The 19,090-nt window shown below is 39.1% G+C and overlaps 1 protein-coding gene across 1 annotated transcript in view; it reads left to right on the top strand.

Annotated features, from left to right (window-relative positions):
- The first annotated feature begins 2,846 nt into the window (after positions 1-2,846).
- Positions 2,847-19,090, top strand: part of RHOH (ras homolog family member H) — a 42,138-nt gene continuing 25,894 nt past the window's right edge. The window contains exon 1 of the mRNA XM_027544316.1: positions 2,847-3,298. The gene's annotated coding sequence lies outside the window, so the exon portion shown is untranslated. The remainder of the gene's footprint in view (positions 3,299-19,090) is intronic.

Here is a 19,090-nt window from a genome sequence, read left to right on the forward strand (position 1 = left end):
CCCCTGGGATTGCTTTTAGTGAAGTTTTTCATGAGATGAAATCACCCTATTTTACACTGAGGAAAAATGTGAGGAGCCATCTCTCGAGCTTGTGGCGGGCTGGGTTTAGTCTAAGGGTGGTGTTTCACTTCGGTTGTGATGTCCTTCTATGAGAATGCAGGTGCCAAATTTCTCTTAGCACCCTCTCAGCACCAAAGAGCCAGGAAGCCCTCCTCATCCTGAGCAATGTGCTCAGTTTTCTGCGTGGTAGTGTTTACTGCTTCACACCAGTTGCTTAAATGCTTAGAACTACATGGTATTTTCATTTTCTCATTCAACCTTACCCCTGGCTTTAGCTTAATTTTCATCTTCATTTCTTTTGGCTTCATCTTTCTTGTTTTAATTTGCTTTATTTTGCTAAGGTATATGTATTTTTATATGCCGCCCTAAATCTTTTGATGACCCAACTAGAGGTAAATAAAGTATCCACCAGCCATATGTTCTGCTTACCTAGTGACATTATGATGGTGATCTGACTTTTCTGGGAAATTTTTCTAAAAGGAAATATGTGCTTATCAGAGGGCTCAAATATCTCACCTCCCAGACTGAGTTCTTATTGCACCTTAAAAATTGATGCCTGGGTTCAGGGGTTAATGAGTCTCCTATGGACTTAGTAGTTGTATGAGCATCTCTGAGAATGCTCATTTTTCACCACTTACACCTGTCATCATTACACACCAGACACATCAATCCTCTTTTACTTCCTTGAACATGCCAAGCATTTTCCCACCTCAGGGCCTTTACACATTATTATTGCCTCTGATTGAAATGTCTTTCCTTCTACTCCCTTTAGTAGAGTACTAAGTACTAGAAAGTAGTACTACTCCCTACTTTCCTTCTACTCCTCTTTTTCAGCAATAGAGAGGTAACTTTACATTATAATAATGGGGGGAATTTATACTGATGCCCAAGCCCCAAGGCAGACAAATCAAACTGGAGTCTCTGGGGATGGGGCCTAGGTACTGATATACCTATGTAATTTTTTGCCTGTTGGTATTGCATTAGAGTTCTTAGTTCCCTGACCAGGGATTGAAACCATGCCCCCTTGTAGTGGGAGTGCCAAGGCCTAACCACTGAGCTGCCAGGGAATTCCCTAGGTACTGGTATTTTTCAAAAGCTTCTCAGTCAGGGTTGAGATTCACAACTTCAAGTCTCACTTTGATTGTCAGATACACAAAGAGGCCCTCCTTGACCACCACCCCTGGGATGTACATCTTGTCTTGCTCTGTAGTTCAACTTCTTTTCTGATTCCTTTGCAATAGTTATTACAATCTGTAATGATGCATTTGTATGAATGTTTCTGTCTCCTCTGACTAGGATGTAGGTGCTGAGAGCACAGGGAATACATCTGTCTCAGCCTTTGTGTTTCTCTTCAGTTCACGGTATCAGGCACATAACAATTCCGCATCTGCAACACTGAGGGCATGAGGGTGGCCATCAGATGATGCATACACATCTGAGTGGCTCTCTGAAAGTCAGTCGAGTCTCCCTGGGATATTACAAAAGAATCCATGTTAACATTCAGTAGCTATCCTAACTGGCTAAAAGGTTGTACACACTTTCCTTTCAACTGACTCCGGTGTCCCAGGATTTTTCGCGTGAGATTTTTTTTTTTTTTTCTTTTGGCTATGCCTTGAGGCATGTGGAATCTTAGTTCCCTAACCAGTGATTGAACCTGTGTCCCTGCAGTGGAAATGCAGAGTCCTAACCACTGGACTGCCCAGGAAGTCCCTGGAGTGAGATTTATAAATAGATCCTGACTCACAGCATTTCCTTTATGTCCCCATCTTTCCCCTTCACTTGACTTTGACCATTATGAGTGAGAGATTCCATCTTGGAAAATCCCATGGACGGAGGAGCCTGGTAGGCTGCAGTCCATGGGGTTGCTAAGAGTCGGACACAACTGAGCGACTTCACTTTGACTTTTCACTTTCATGCATTGGAGAAGGAAATGGCAACCCACTCCAGTATTCTTGCCTAGAGAATCCCAGGGATGGGGGAGCCTGGTGGGCTGCCATCTATGGGATCGCACAGATTCGGACACGACTGAAGCGACTTAGCAGCACAGCAGCAGCAGCAACACCCTCCACTACCCTAGCACTGGACTTTGCACACAGTAGGGGTTCTATAAATGCTTGTTAAGTTAAGTGGAGTTGATTTTATCCTTTTGGTGTGTAGGCATTTTGACAAAGACTTCACCCTGGGAGGTAGCGTTGATTAGTTAGGGATTTGAGGCGGGTGTAGGGGGGAGACTGTGACCACATCATAAAAGTTAAATGTATTGGTACAGGCAACACAGTCATAATCTAAGTGTGTGCAGATGGTCTCTACACCTGGATTGCACTGGAGGACAGACGTGTAAATTTGGGTTTGGAGGCAAGTAATGAAACTCCGAGGAGTCTGAAAACAACTCTTAGTCACGTATCTCATAACACAGGTGTGGGTCCATCCAAGGGTAAATGTGTGGCGGGGCTGTCTGAGCTCTCACTAAGGCTGAGTCTGTCCTTTCCAGATTGCTGTTTGGTAGTTATTAATAAAACAGAGTGAATCACCCACATACCGCTTTCCCTCCATAGTCAGTATGTTCACCAAGTTGACATGAAGATCTAAGGTGCTTTTTCCTAAGCTTCAATGAACCAAGACCAGTCTGTGGAGTGGCCCTGTGGCCTTTTTTTTTTTTCTTGGTTTGTTTCACTTCCTTAAGGAATCATCTTGGTTTTTTACTTTTCCTTTCCACAATTTTAAGTAGGTGGTTTGCTGGTGGGAAATTGGGGGAAGGGGAGAGGGAAATGGTCCCCGGAGAAGTGATAAATTCAACACAAATCTGCCATGCAGCAAAGGTCTTATTCTGTCTCTCATTCTGGGGAAGTTTTCATATTGTCATGGAGGAAAACACACGTGCACACACACATACACACATCACTAAACCCACACAAATGAAACCCTCTCTTCGGAGAAGCCAGCTACAGGAAATTGACTTATGCACAGGAACTTGCTAATCTCTTTTGTCACATTCGGATTGTTCCTGCTGCCTCAGTCACCACTCACACCAAACCCAAGCATCTTGGGTTTGATTCTCTACCAGCCCAGCTCTCAAAATTTTAGGTCTTCCAATGCGAGAAAAGATAGATCCTAGAAGGAAATCATAGCAGTGAAATGACTTGGGCTGCTTTTGTTTTTACTTACCTGCACTGAACAAATTTGACTTCCGGAGTCAGTCATTTTGGTGTCAAGAAATTTCTTCAGCATTCTACAACAGGTAAGACTTTGACTTCTTTAAAAATATTTATTCACTGTCAAAAGAAATCTTTCTGATTTTATTTAGCTTTTACTATAGATTCAACATAGTGATTACTCTGTTCAACTTGTTATGAAGTATAGAACAGTGTTACTCAGGCAAAGGGAGTTAGTTTGATATCCAGCTACTCCCCATGCCTGCCCAAGTCTAACAGGATGCATTTAGTTTCTGAAACATTAAACATTATATAGTTGGCTTTTTGGTTTTCCAGATAGTCTCCTAGAGAATTCATATGCTTATAATTGGCTATGATTGAGCTCAAATATTTTGGTAGTTTAAATATCATCCTGTTTGATGAAGTAAATCCAAAGATCCTCTAAACTGTGCAAATATGAGTTTAAAAATTTTCTAATTCAGAAAAGAAACAGAACCAAAATCCAAATGATGTAGATTCATATCTGAAATTCCTAGCTTGTAGTTTCACCTATTCTCAATGCTAAAGTCCCTTTTTCTAAAAGTGATATTTGATGTATAAGTACATATTTTTAAATGAAATCAAATTTAGTTTTTTGAAGTGGTCTGATTTGGAGATAGGCTGTGAGGTATCACTTGGTAGCCTGGGTTGTAACTAAATAAAGTTAGAGAAATCACTGGTTTGGGTTTCTTTACTAAATTAAAGCTAATATTGAAATATTCAAGAAAGCCGCAAGTAGTTGATTATCACTTGTTGATTCTAAACTGGTGTTATGCAGGATGTAAGATAAATGTAAAGATTCTCTATTTTGAAGGATCTAGTAGATGTGATAAGAACTAAAATCCAGGAAGCAGTGCAAGATGGGAATTAAGGAATAGATGGAATGACCATAGGCTGTAAGAGTTATAGGAGTTCTGAGAATGAGATTTGAGGGAAAGCTTGAGTAGTCTGAAAGACACAGGACTTGGAAAGATGAGAGATTTGAGTAGATGGAAAGGGGGTTAATTCACACTGGAAAAATTGTGTGGGCAAAGGCACAAAGGTGAGACTGACTAGAAGATGACCATCCCACTTAAGGAAATTGACCTGAGAAAAGATGAAAGCTTGTTTTACACTTTGGTAGGAAATAAGGTTGAAAAATTAAGGTGTAGATGGGTTATGGAAGACCTAGAAAGGCAAGGCTGCTGAGGAGAAGAGTCTACTGCATTCAGTGGCTGTCTAGTATTCTTAGGCCTTTGGGCACTTCTTTCTCAACACTTACAGCTCTAACAATTCCATGTGCGAGGTTGCCTCAGGATCCTTGCTTCTTCGTGCTCCGGGCTTCCTCATGTATCTCCCACATCTGTGATTCTCCACTTGCCCTCCTTCTACTGTCTTCCCCTTGTACATTGTTAATGCAGAGAAAGATTTGTGTGGCTTACGGTACCTATAAGAGCTCCATTTTTGGTTACTACCTGCTAAGGAGGCCCTTCAATCATTTGGTAATTGAAGTAGACTTCCTCTTGAGAGGACAAGCTGATTGACTAATTATAAGCAAATCTCCATTCTTCAACAGTCAGACCCCAAATCTCATCTGTTACTTCCTTGGTGTGTCTGAATGATAAGTTGTGGATATGCTGCTGTTCTTTCCCTAATGATTCCGAATACTTTTTCCCCCTGGACTATGAAATATCTGCATCCACATAACAAAAGTGCCTCCCAGAATACAAACCCAGACTTTGGAGCTAGATTGCCTTGTGTCGAATCCTGGTGCTGTTACTTCTCACCTATGAGAACCTCAGACTCATTACTTAACTTCTTTAATCCTCATTAAAAAAAATATGTAAAGTAGCTCTAACAATAAATTAAAATATCTACTTCAGAGGTTGGTTGTAGGGATAAAAGAGATAAAAACATGTAAAGTATTTAGCCTAGTGCCTGGGATAAAATAAACTCTCAGTAAGTGTAGCTATTACAATTCTTATCAAGAATGGGAACACTAGAATGAAGACGGCATGGTCCCTGGCTTAGGAACAACATATCTGTAAAGTTACTTTTTTAATGCCAGTATTCCTTTCAAAGGAAAGTGGGAGTGATAGGTAGAGGCTGAGATTTAACATTTTTTTTTAGCACCAAGAATAGACAAGGCACAGGGTTAGATGTATTATAGTGGTAATGTACATGAGAAAAGGGAAACAAGATTAGAAATAGATTTTTTAAGCCTTTCCTTAGCAAATTCTCAGACGTATAAGACAACTCTCTGAGTGACTGCTATACTATTTGTGGACATCTATGGTTGATGCTCACTGAATGCTTTGGGTGGAATTATAGAGGACTTGGAATTAGAGATAAATGAGTAACTTGTTTGGGCTGTTTAAGTGAAATTATGTATTTTATGATATATTTTAATTTTAGTGCTGAGAAGGCACTGCTAAAAATCCATTTCTATTTAGAAATCTGGACCATTTTGACAATGAATGCCCATAGTGCTTATTTAAATTCTGGATGCTTGGATCTGGACAAAAGCCAAGATTAAAAAGCATCTTGCTTTCCCATTCTGCTCTTCAGATCAGAGATTCTTTTGGCTTTAGAAAATGCCCTTTAAAAATGGGTATACGGCCAGTATACTCATTATGCAGGAGATTCTCAACTGCACATGTAGATTACTTTGGTTTTATCATAGTATTTTTTTTTAATAGAGCTCCACTATATTCTCAGGGTGGAAATTTGGGGGCTTTGTGTATGTAAAGGGAGGACACAAGTTCGGATGGATACCAAAGTGGAACATGCTACAAAGCAGCCTCACAGTATCGAATGCTGGGCTGGGCAGTGAGGGGTGGGGATCAGAGATGGAAAGGATGAACAGAGGGACGTGGAAGGTGCCAGAATTAAGGCTTCTCCTCTGAGGCTTTTCAGTCATTTGACTCCAACTGCTGCTTGAATGCCCTAAGCAACTTCTTGATGCCTCATGTAGAAAGTCATCATACTGTTCCCAGATTTGGATCATTGTTCAGTTTGGATCATTTGGTTTGATTTGTCTGGTTCTGGCCTGGAATCATAGTTCCTCAAGTTGGCTGGACATCAAAACCCTTTGAGAAGATTTTCAAAATTAGCAATTCTCTTGTATCACACCCCAGTCCTGGAGTGGGGTCCAGGAATCTGTGTGATAAAAATACACAATTTTTTCCCACTCAAGTGATTTAGAGACAATTGTTCTGTAGGTGAGCATTTGGGAGCCATTGATCCAAACTCTCCTACCAGGGCCCCAGCACCAAGATGGTAAGTTGAGTAAGTGCTGAAAAGAGGTAAAACCATCTTCCCTCTATTGCTACTAACGTGCGTGTGTATTAGTTGGTTAGTCACGTCCAACTCTTTGTGACCCCATGGACTATATAGCCTGCCATGCTCTTCTGCCCATGGAATTCTCCAGGCAAAAATACTAGAGTGGGTAACCATTCTCTGCTCCAGAGGATCTTCCTGACCCAGGGATTGAAACCAGGTCTCCTGCATTGCAGGCAGATTCTTTACCATCCAAGCCACCAGGGAAGCCCTTGTTAATATCACACAAAAGCATTTTCCTTTGTTTTGAATTTATTTCTTAGGAGAATTTCTGGAAGTGGGATGATTTGGTCAAGTATGTATGTTTAGAGTTTTTGTTAACCATATTTACATGTTAACTTGCAAATGTAGGGTGCTACTTGAAAAATCCTGAAGTGTTATAGACATGTAGAGGCTATTCAGTGTCACGGAAAGCGCAAAGACAGGAATTTGCTTTCACATGCTGCTGCTGCTGCTGCTAAGTTACTTTAGTCATGTCCGACTCTGTGTGACCCCATAGACAGCAGCCCACCAGGCTCCCCCGTCCCTGGGATTCTCCAGGCAAGAACACTGGAGTGGGTTGCCATTTCTTTCTCCAGTACGGCTTTCACATGAGATAGTGCCAAATCACTCTCCCACGTCTCTCTTCCAGTAAAACACAATACTAATGAATTACTTTTGGAAGAAAATTTCAAAGCATTACGGAATACTCGATTGCTTCTTTGAGCATAAATTGAAGTCTTCTAATCACTACATTAGTTTCCTGTAAAACTGAAGTCAGCAGTGACCTCTTCCCCATTTCGTAGAAAAGAAAACCAATGAAGACAGTGGTTAGGTAACATCAATATGGTTCTCATAATATGTGCCATGAGAACTACATATAGTTATCCAGTCATCGTTCAAGTAAATAAATGATTGAGTGCTTTTTAATAGGTGACCCATGGAAAAAACACCAGTAAAATGAATGGATGAAGAGTGTATTACCCAAATTAGGGGAGAGTGGGCAGAATGAATTTACTCACATAGACCTCCTGTTCTTTTCTCTCTCTCTCTTTTTTTTTTTTGGATTATGTTTTATTCACTATGCATTATCATAATTTGCTAACTTAAAAGCATGGCTGTTGCTTGTGGCACAGATGGAATCAGGTGAATTTTCAATGGCTTCCATGAAAAAAAAAGGTGTGCTTTTGCAAAATATCTAGTGAGATATAGGCAATATCTAGTGAGATATATGTGGGAGCCTGTACTTGCTTGCAAGAACTGATTGTGTTATTCCAGAAAATTTCCAAACCAGTTGTTAAACAGTCACTATTAAAAATTAAATTCTATAAATCCCAGTTCAATAATTTATATTAAAAATAAATGTAATATTCAAAAATCTTATTACTCCTGATTATTTACAATATTTTTCTGTCATCTGTGCTTTTGAAGTTATCATCTCCAATTTATCTGTGTGATAGAAATATTATAATGATGTGATATATATATTATATCAATATATCATATAATGATGCTATGAAACATCTGTATTCAGTGATATCATGTTCATCACTTGAAATCGGACCCGATAGGGGTATTTATACCACAAAATTGGCAAATGCTATAAATCAAACTCCACCCTTTTTTCTTTTCCTTTGAGAAAAATCTATTAAATAAACATTTACCAGCATATTGCTTAGGAAATGTATAAAATACAACCATGGCAACTTGGCAATATGTGTCAAGAGCTATCCAAATGCTCATACACTTTGATCCATTAATTCTACCTCTGGGAATTTATTCTAAATAAATAATTCAAAGAAGGAAAAAAGTAACATGCATGAACTGTATTGTTCATTATGTATTGTTATTATGAAACTGTATTGTTATTAGGACAGAATGATCCAAAAATAGCCTAAATAATAACCAAAAGTGATCTGGCAGCACTAATACCTGTGCAATATTTATAGTCTTAAAGGTCATCATTAACAGTAGCTATGAAAATATATTTGATATGGTGTTAAATTAGAAAATCAGGATTACAGTTTTCATGTCACATTCTGGTTTTGTTATGAATAAGGATGAAATGTGAACACCAAAAAATAAAGCATTTATGTTAGAATGGTGAGATACTAGAATTTTGTTTTTAGTTCATGTATTGTAGGAGTGGTGTGTGCCTTAAAAATGCGGAGAAAGACTGTAAATAAGCGGTTTTAAGTAGTCTTAATATTTAAGGGCAAGGCTAAGAGGAGTTTTGTGGGCCAGATGGGGCTTGCTTTTGACATGCAAATATGTGCTGTGAACCCCAGGTAGAGTAAATGGTGTTAGGATCCAGGCAGTCTGAAGTGGTGGATGCTAAGGAGGTTTCCTTAGGGCAGCTCTGGAAGAAAGAAGCCACTGGCTGCCTATGGAGATTGAGGAAGAGCCCAGAGAAAAGCTACTGTCAAAGGCAAGAGAGAGGGAAGAAGATTTCTTAGGAAAAGACAAAGAGATGCTGATCTCAGAGGCAAGTCAGATGAGTATGAAAGTAGTTCCATTTAGATCTCAAAACAATAGGGCTCAAATCAGGAAGAAAATGATTCTTGTAAATCATGGGTTCTCTAATCTCAGCTGGATGGATGGGGGATGTATTAACAAAAGCAGCTTTTACCACCATGGATTCTGATCCAATTGGTCTGGAGGTTGGCAGGAATATTTTTAACTAGTCCTCTGGCCTCATAAAGATTCTGAAACAAATGGTCTGCAGATCATACTTTGAGAAATGCTAATGGATTAAAGGTGATAGTTTGGGTTGGCTTAGAGAATGTGCGCGCGCGCGCGTGTGTGTGTGTGTGTGTGTGTGTGTGTGTGTGTTTGCGAGCAAGCCTACTAATACCTTGAGGCTTAGGATCAAAAAGAGGAGTGACAACAGAGAAAGCCCCAAAGGGACAAACTATTGTGTTGAATCTATAGAAACAAACTAAAACCAGAAGGCCACACTCGTGATACCCCTTAAAGGGGAATGTAGATTATGCCGTAAAATTCCCTTCTACAGGCATTTGGACCAACTGAAAGCAGCTATGAGCAGGGGATCTACAAGAAGGAAGCACAGAGAAAAATGGTCAAATGGAGAATTGAAGACCCATGAATATTCTATTTCAAATCATTGGGAAGTGATCATCAAGCATAAACCTGGAGGAGAATACACATTGCCGTGTTTAGAAAATGTTTGAGCTGTAGTGTATAATAATATCACATTTAAGAGGTAAAGAAAGCCTGATGTTTGATGAAATGTAGTATTTTATATAGAGAACTATAGCCCTCAAAGTAATAACATCAGACATGCGCCATAATAACAACGTATGTATCACAAAATAAACATATTGAAGTAAATGCATTGCAGTAGCAGAAGCCATTGGTACTGAGATTATTGATTTCACCTGGCTTTAAAACTTTAGTGACAGTAATAAGCTCTCAAATCATCTTTAATATTTTGTTTTTTTTCTACTTTATGCTGAAAATTCTTCAATTAAAAAAAATATTTCACATTCCCTATCGTCGGGGCACTAGTCTCTCAGGATGTTCATAAATTCCTCTGAGAATCTGATGAGAACCAAAGACCATATCCCTGAGAAAAAGCCCATGTATAGAAACTGCATATTTGTCATACACTTTTAGGAGATTTAGGGATATCCTTTAGAGTGCATCCCTGGTGGCTCAGATGGTAAAGAATCTGCCTGCAATGCAGGAGAGCCGGGTTTGATCCCTGGGTCAGGAAGATCTCCTGTAGAAGGGAATGGCAACCCACCCTAGTATTTTTGTCTGGAGAATTCCATCGGACAGAGGAGCCTGGTGGGCTACAGTCCATGGGGTTGCAAAGAGTCGGACATGACTGAGCAACTAACATTCAGAGTGCATCCATGGAAGATCAGTAGTCCAGATGCCTCATATTAAGAAATCCTGCTCAGAGACTGTCAATGCAACAGAGGAGGCCTTGCAGAAGTTGCAAAAATCCTGGTCATTGCTGATGTTGGACTTAGCTGCTAGAGAGAAAAATTGATAGTAAAAAGAGGACAAGAGGGCAGGTACACATGTAGTTTTATAGCACTGGATCCTTAAGCTGGGTAAACATGTGGGGCTAGAGCTGGTTCTTGTCAGAGTATATATGACCAATGTTCTAAGTCCATAATTCTAAATTCTCTTATGTGAGGCCAAGATCAGTAGCCATTCTGGAAAATAGTCTCTAAGATTCTACTTTAATGTCTTACTGACTGTCGTGTGGTACCTACTTGGCACAAGAAATGCAGGCAGGTTTTGAATACCGATCTAGCCAACTCCAGAGTGTAGCGAGTGGTGCTCAGTGAGTACTGGATACCCAGCCAGGCTACTTTTAGAGGCAAAAGGCATTATTAGCTTGTGTGTAATGTGATCACTTCGGAGTGATAAATGTTGATTTTCCTATCTGAAGCTGAACATCTGTTAGGGCCCTGATTTTGGAGATAGTACTTTTCCTGTGTAGCCTCTAGACCACAGAAGCCCAGTTGGCCATCTTCCATTAATGGGTATCTGACTTGTAATTTGGGGAAGTAGGTGTTTTTGGTTGAAAGTTCATGCCTTTGTTAATGTACTGTCCACTTGGACAGTGATAGGGACTTAGGCAGGGTATGGAGATTTACCCCAAATTCATCTGTTTAAACTGGTCAACTCTGTTGAAAGTGATAATGAGATGCAGGAGACTTGAGAGTGGGGGAGATACAGTATGGGGAGGGGAATTGCACCATCTTCAACCCTCCAGAGATAAAGTATATACAATTGGCTTAACAAATTGTGAAATTAGTGAAATTGTGATATTGAATCAGGCTTCTCTTGGTTTGGCATAATGTAAGGATTATACGTCTTTCTTTGAGGTAGAATAGGAAAATCTGTAACAAATACCAATATATATTTAAGTAAGTCGTGTACTTCACCTTCTACAACCATTTTAATTATTACAAACGTATGACTACAGCTCCTGCCAATGTCAACTCAGTGTATTCAATGTGTTTTTTGATGTATTCTGTGTATTTTATTATTATTATTTTTGGCCATGACCACAGTGTGCAGGATACAAGTTCCCTGACTAGGGATTGAAACTGTGCCCTCTGCATTGGGAGCATAGAATGTTAGCCACTGTACTGCCAGGGAAGTCCTTATTAAATGTATTTTAATTTAATACTTTTGCATGTGTGCCTGGTCAGTCACTTCAGTTGTGTGTGACTCTTTGTGACTCAGTGGACTGTAGCCTGCCAGGCTCCCCTGTCCAAAGGATTCTCTAGGCAAGAATACTGGAATGGGTTTCCATGCCCTCCTCCAGGGAATCTTCCTGACCCAGGGATTGAACACAAGTCTCCTGCATCTTCTGCATTGCAGGTGGATTTTTTTACCTACTGAGCTACCTGGGAAGGCCCTAATACATTTAATGCATTTAAATAATAATATTGCATATAGAATTCTCAGTTAGAGCTCAGAAAACAAAAATATCCCACGTGCTCCAAAGGCCACTGGCAAACTCTTCTTCCCCTTTTCTCCTGCAGATTGCTTCCCCTGCTTCAGCATTCTGCCTAGCAACCTAATTGCTGATGTGGGAAACTGACTGACATTTGTCTTTTTCTCCATACTTTTCCTTTCTTTTCAGAGGCTCCTTTGAAAAGTAGAATCCCCACTTTTCCTTTGTTTTCCCTAGTGCTATTCCAGGTGCCTCCTTCTTAAGCACTAAAAAAAATAATAATAAATACACATATCTTATCATGAAGCTTTTTCTCAGTTGCCACAAAAAATTCTAGCTGTCTTTGTTCCAATCTTGAGCTGAAAATGATCTCAACCATGATTAAGAAGTATAAGAATGCCTGTGATTAATCCTTCTAACAAAGGAGGGCCATGTATTGGGATTCAAATTTAAATAATGTAAGACCATTGTCATCTGCTGCAAATACCCTTAAAGAGTTCAGAAATCCCTTTGGTATATTTTTATGGGGGGATAAAACCTGACTTTCCTTGAGCTCCAATAACTTTGGACTATAACTTGCTGTAATTTATATCGATAGTCATTCACTCACTCTCTCTCTTCCTCTGGCTATAATAAGGAAGTAGAAGAGGGTGTTGGACATATATACAGGAAATAGGAGGGGAAAGTCAGAAAAACCTTACATGTTGACAGTACCACAATTTCCTACATTTGTTGATATGACAAATGATACTGTCACTCTATTCCTAGGCACAAACTATCTGGTAATATTAGAAATATCTGTAATGATGTTGACTTTATAATGGGCTTCCCTGATGGCTCAGAGGTAAAGAATCTACCTGCCATTTCAGGAGACATGGGTTCCATCCCTGGGTTGGGAAGGTCCCTTGGAGAAGGAAAATACTAACACATATTTGTAAAAAATGTAGCATATGCTTTTAATCTAAATATACATGTATATATTTTATTTATGAGTACTTAGGTTTTCACGTATTAAAAACACCGTCATGCTAGTGCTTTCCCTCCAAGATGTGCAGAAACTGTAGAAAGGCGCTTGAACGTTGCTTCTTAACATAAGAGAAATATAGCTGATGATTAAATGGATCACTTGAATTAATGATGGGCAAGCAACTTTGCTGACTCCCATAGGTATCTTTTCTTCCTTTTTGTTCTCTACATCTCAGGAAAAGAGATTTCAAGATGTAGATTATGGCAATGTTTCTATTAAATTCTAGAGCCATGAAAACACACAGGCAGTTTTGGCATCGTGACAGGGAAGTTCTACGTAAAACTTGGACCAAACGTTGAAAACCCAAACCAATAGTTTTGGATTTCCCCAAGGGCTACCCATTTGATATGTCATCCAGGAAAGACCCAACACACACAAATATGGAAGGAAAAACAAAAGTTTTGTCTTCCAACAGGGGCTAGACTCTTGTGGTTTTCAGTTTAGAAACTAAATTGTGCAACTGCACTCAAGAAGAAAAGTCACCAGCCTTTTCAGCTTAAGCTCATATTCAACTTTTTCTTCCGACCTGTGACCAGTCAATCTTATGAAGTTATATTATCTTGAAGCTCCCTCGGATTTATTGTTCTTTTCTTTAGAGGGCTGAAGTGATCATATTTAAAATTTTTCCTACATTTACCCTGTTTGGAGTTTTCAGTATTAGTGCTCCTTTATATATTTGGTCATGACTGGTTTTATTTCTCAACAGGTATGTATTTCATTATTTTACCTACCGATTATAATTGCTTGTTTCTTTTGCCAATTTTGCAAGTGCTTAATGATTCTTATATACTAGATCTTTAACAAAGTAATTACAAAAATGTAGGGTAAATAACAAAGCAAATTCACTTGCCTTCAAAGAGTTTGATGAACTCTTTGAGTTCATCAGAGTTTGTTTAAGAGTTTGATGAACTTTTAAATTATTATCAAGTTTTTCCTTTTCCTATAAAATAAAGGCCAAAGTACAATTTATAAATAATATCTCCAGTCAGGGAAAAAGGATTCACATGGTGAATCCTTCTATTCACCATGTAATATGCTCTGTTCTAAATTATTATTTTAAATTACTTTAGGCGGCTATGGAAAGGCCATTCTTTTAAGAAAAATTGCAAGTAACTGGGCAGTCTGAAGGAATAGCCTTAAAATGTCCTATCCTGTGACTGCTTCTAAGAATTGATCCTAAGAAAACAGCAAGTGTTTTACTATAAAAGCAAAGCTTTTCAACACAGTAATTTTTTGAAGAATGTTTAATAGGTGAGAAAAAAATCAGAGTTTAAAATCATATATTTTTATTTAAAAAGGCTTATATATTCTTACATGAATTCAGAATATGAAGTAGATAAACCAGTATGTTAAAAGTTATCATCTAGTGTATGGTAAAATTATATATGGTTTTTATGTTTCCTATATTTTCTGTGATTTGCATATATTATTTTTATAATAAAAAGGAAAAAATCTTTTTAAAAGAAAGTCAATTTATGGGGTGAGGTTAATAGTGAAACTAGTAAAATGATTTTGATGTGAGAATTATTTTGACATCTTGAAGAAAACCTAGTGCTTGATAGTCCTAAGCCTATAATTAAATTTTATCTTTTAAGATTTAAATGATCTTTAGCTTTAAAGGGATTTCAAGTTTCTTTTATCTTGAACCTTGAAAATCACTTTTATGAGAGATTTTGGAGTTATTAAATAGGTTTGATTTATGTTTTTAAAATAAGAGAATTAGCTTTAACTAGTATCAGAATTTAAGTAAAATATATGATATTCAAATGATGAATATAGATGTTTATCTAAAAGTTTTTTAACACGGGAAAAGATTCCCAGAGGGATCCTTTAAGAAGCACATATTCCTTATGTTTCTTAAATATTTAATTTAGAAATAATTGACTTTTCAAATATTTTGAAAGATACCTACTAGGCAAATCATTTGTTATAAAGTAGCAAAATTAACTTGTAGCCTTTCATGACCATTTTTCTGCACAGTAACAGATATCTTAAAGTTTATTAGTTTCAAATGCTAAATATTATTTCAAATGCTTTAACATTTATTTGAAAAGTTGATAAGTGAAGGAAAGCATTTTCCTTTAAAACATGAACAAAATCTCCTGTTTGACTGCATAATATTTCTGATCACATTTTTGTTTGCTTTTGTTTGTGCTTCTCTCTGGCTTTGGTTTAACAGTAATTCATGGTTATGTTAGACAAGTTATGGTTCATGAGACACACAACATATCAGTTAGCAGAGCTTTCAGCTGCAAGTTGCACGATACCTAACAATAGCTTACAAAAAAAATGGATTCATTTCTCCCTCATAGCCAGAAGTCTGGAGGTCTATGTTCCTGCCCCTGGTTCAGGGCTCAATGATAGTGCCTCTGCAGTTTTCCTGTGTGTCATCATAGCTGCAAGATGAGAGATCTTGTGCCTCCATTAAGCCGTAGAGTTGGGTGACGGGAAAAAGGAGGCTGATCTGGCAGTGGCTGCTGCATTTTCTAGGAAAACAATAGTTTTCCCAGAGATCTCCTCAACAGATATCAACTATCTTGTCATTGCTAGGATTGGGTTACATGCCCAGCCCAGTTGTGAGGAGGGTGAGGAAACAGGAAGTAGAATTGTTACATAATTGTCTTAGGCTATGCATTCCCAACAGGGAGGCAAGTGGGGAGTGTAGTAGGATGAGGTATGGGTAGGGGTGGGGTGAGGGTAGATGGGATGATGATGATGATAACTCCTATGGGGGAGAATTGTTTATTGGTGAGGAGGAGGGGCAGAAAAAAGATATTACTCTTTTTATGTATAAAGCACAGGTATGCTTGCCATACACAGAGTACGTTTATGATATTAAATTTTAATGAGTGGCATGATTAGGAAAAAAGTGTCTAAAAATGCTTTGAGGCAAATGATAATGAAAAAAAGGTTGAGAAATGGTGGCTTAGGCCAAGCCTGGTCCATTGCCTAAGGTCTTGCACATTGTCTTGCAACAAAATTGAATTCTATTTTTAGGAAAATATTATTGATATATTTGGCTACACCATGTCTTAGTTCCGACATGCAGGTTCTTTGATCTTCCTTGCGGCATATGGAGTCTTTAGTTGTAGCATATGGAGTTTAATTTCCTAACTAGAGATTGAACCCAGGCCCCTTGCATTGGGAGTGTGGAGTCTTAGCCATTGGGCTACCAGGGAAGCCCTGGATTCTATTATTAATGACAAAGAGAGGCTCGGATATTAAGTAGAAAACTAACAATGCCTGCCACAGATAATGTCATAAATTAAATTAAGGAACAACTTACATTATCTTGTAATTGGTGATCTTTTCTCACTGGATTGGCAATTTCCTAAGAATGGGAACTGTGTTCTATTCATCTTTGTATATTAGTATATAGACCCCCCAATATATATATTTTGTATGTTGAGTGGAAAAACCATTTTACTTGTTTTAAAGCTGGACCAATCACCCTAGGCAGTAATTTGAACTTATTTCCCCACCCAAAAGCCTTCAGTAGCTTTCAGTTTCTTACGGGCGCAAGGTCTACCTTCTCATTCTCTTTTCCTATCATTTCCTCAGTTCTGGTCTAGGGTCCAGGCATGCTGATCCACTTTGTTCTTAAGCACATATTTGCTCTCAGTCCTCTGTGCTTTTGCACAGGCCAATCCCTTTCTTGTTACCCTTCCAAATCCTCTCCCCTTGGGACTCTAGTCTAGGTCACTTCCCCTGGGAATCCTTAGGCAGTTCCACTTGCCCAGAAGACCTTTTCCTTCATCTCCAACCTTTTTAATCCTTCTCCTCAAAACCTAGTTTAAGCCCTGCTTTCTTGCAAGTTCTTTTTTTTTAATTAAAAAAATTAAAAAATTGGAGGGTAATTGCTTTACAATGTCGTGTTGGTTTTTGCCATACAACAACGTGAATCAGCCATAATGAGAAGGAAATGGCAACACTTGCCTAGAGAATCCCATGGAGAGAGGAGCCTGGTGGGCTACAGTCCATGAGGTCGCAAGCCTCATATATATATATGGGCTTCCCTCATGGCTCAGTTGGTAAGTCATCTGCCTGCAATGCAGGAGGCCCAGGTTCAATTCCTGGGTTGAGAAGATCTCCTGGAGAAGGAAATGGCAACCCACTCAAGTATTCTTGCCTGGAGAACCCCATGGACAGGGGAGCCTGGCAGGCTACAGTCCTCGGAATCACAAGAGTCCAACATGACTTAGCGACTAAACCACCAACTACCACCACCATATATATATATATCCCTTCCCTTTGCAAGTTGTTTACAGTGCCCCCAGCCCAGGCACATTTCCATCCTTTTTTCTTTTTTCCCCCGTCCTTCCTTCTTTTTCTTTTTTAAAAAATAATTCCAATTCTTTTAAAATCCTATAGTGTTTATGATCTGTTTCACTCTTTGGTGTACTTAATTAATTGTGTGTGTGTGTGTGTGCACACGCGTGCGTGCATGCGTGCACATGTGTGCTCAGTCCTGTCCAATTCTTGCGGCCCCATGGACTGTACCCTGCTAGGTTCCGCTGTCCATGGAATTTTCCAGGCAAGAATACTGGAGCAGGTTGCCATTTCCTAATGCAATAGATCTTCCTGACCTAGGGATCGAAACTGTGTCTTACATCTCCTACACTGGCAGGAGAATTCTTTACCACTGTGCCACTTGGGAAACCTCAATTAAGTAATTAAGTGTAGTGGTGAAGAACTCACCTGCCAATGCAGGAGACGTAAGAGACTCAGGTTCTGACCCTGGATCGGGAAGATCCCCTGGAGAAGGAAATGGCAACACTTTCCTAGAGAATCCCATGGAGAGAGGCGCCTGGTGGGCTACAGTCCATGAGGTCACAGAGAGTCAGACACAACTGAAGTAGCCTAGCACACACGCACGTAATGTCTTTAATGTTAGTTACCTGACTCGGGCATCTATATCTTGTCTTCACAATGGGCTAAATTCCAGGAGAGCAGGGAATCTCTCACAATGTCCACTGTAGTGCTGTGCTTCTAGAAAGCAATTGGTAAAAGCTGGTTATAATAGCTAAAAGTGACAAACATCAATAGATGAGAGCCAGTAAGTAGCTGGACGTGGTTTTCTTTGCAGTGCTAAAACCCACTGTACACTATTTGTGTTTTAACATAAATAACCAACATCGTGGGGATTCACTTATAAGAGACAAGCCTAAAGGCCAGATTTAGGAGCTGGAAACGGTTCACTAGCTTGATTCTGCCTTCCATTTCCTGATCTTCTCTGCATGAGAGAATTGGAGGTGTGGAGGCAGGGTGTAAAGCTCAGGGTTTTAGAGTTAAGCAGGGTCAAGTTATTTAATTTCTCTGGCTCTCAGTCATCACATTTGTAAAATGGGGATAGTACTGTTTTCCTTGTGGGACTGTCGTGAGGATAAAACGAGGTCAGATATGAAGGTGCTTGCCTCAGGCACCATGGCACTCAATAAATGGAGCTGTGGATGGCTTGGTTTATCCACCTGATGCTTCAGGGGCAATATATCTTTGTTTTACTGAGTTTCCCTCTTAGCATTCCCCTGAAGAGAAATAGTCACTTAGGTATACTTATTTAAAAGGTATTTCTACTTAAGGAGTTGGAATATAAGTGGTATCTACATTTCATAACATTTCAAGCTGGAATGAAACCCTCCTATCTTATACTCAATGAAAGAAGCACCTAGAGGTGAGTGGTTACTTCTGGTTACAAGGCCAATGACAGAGATGAAATTGAACCCAAATATCCTGACTCCTGATTAGGGCTTTCGCCTCTAGACTAGGATTTTGTTTTGGGGGGACAATTTTGTGTGTGTGTGTGTGTGTGTTATGTGTGTGAGCCAAAGCTGCTTCACATGTAAACTGGGGATATTAATATAATAATTATATTTTCCAGATTGTGAAGGTAAAATGAAAAGCTGTATGGGAATGCTGTACTTAGCTGTGTAACACTGTTTTTCCAATTTGACTGCTTCTGATGACTCGTACTTTGAAAATTGCCTCCCTGGTTCTTCCCAGACCTATTGAATGTGAATGTCCCCGTGAGGTGCCCAGGAAAACATTTTAAACAAATTCTGATTTTGAGGATGC

Source organism: Bos indicus x Bos taurus, chromosome 6, assembly GCF_003369695.1.
Source record: "Bos indicus x Bos taurus breed Angus x Brahman F1 hybrid chromosome 6, Bos_hybrid_MaternalHap_v2.0, whole genome shotgun sequence".
Lineage (NCBI taxonomy): Eukaryota > Metazoa > Chordata > Mammalia > Artiodactyla > Bovidae > Bos > Bos indicus x Bos taurus.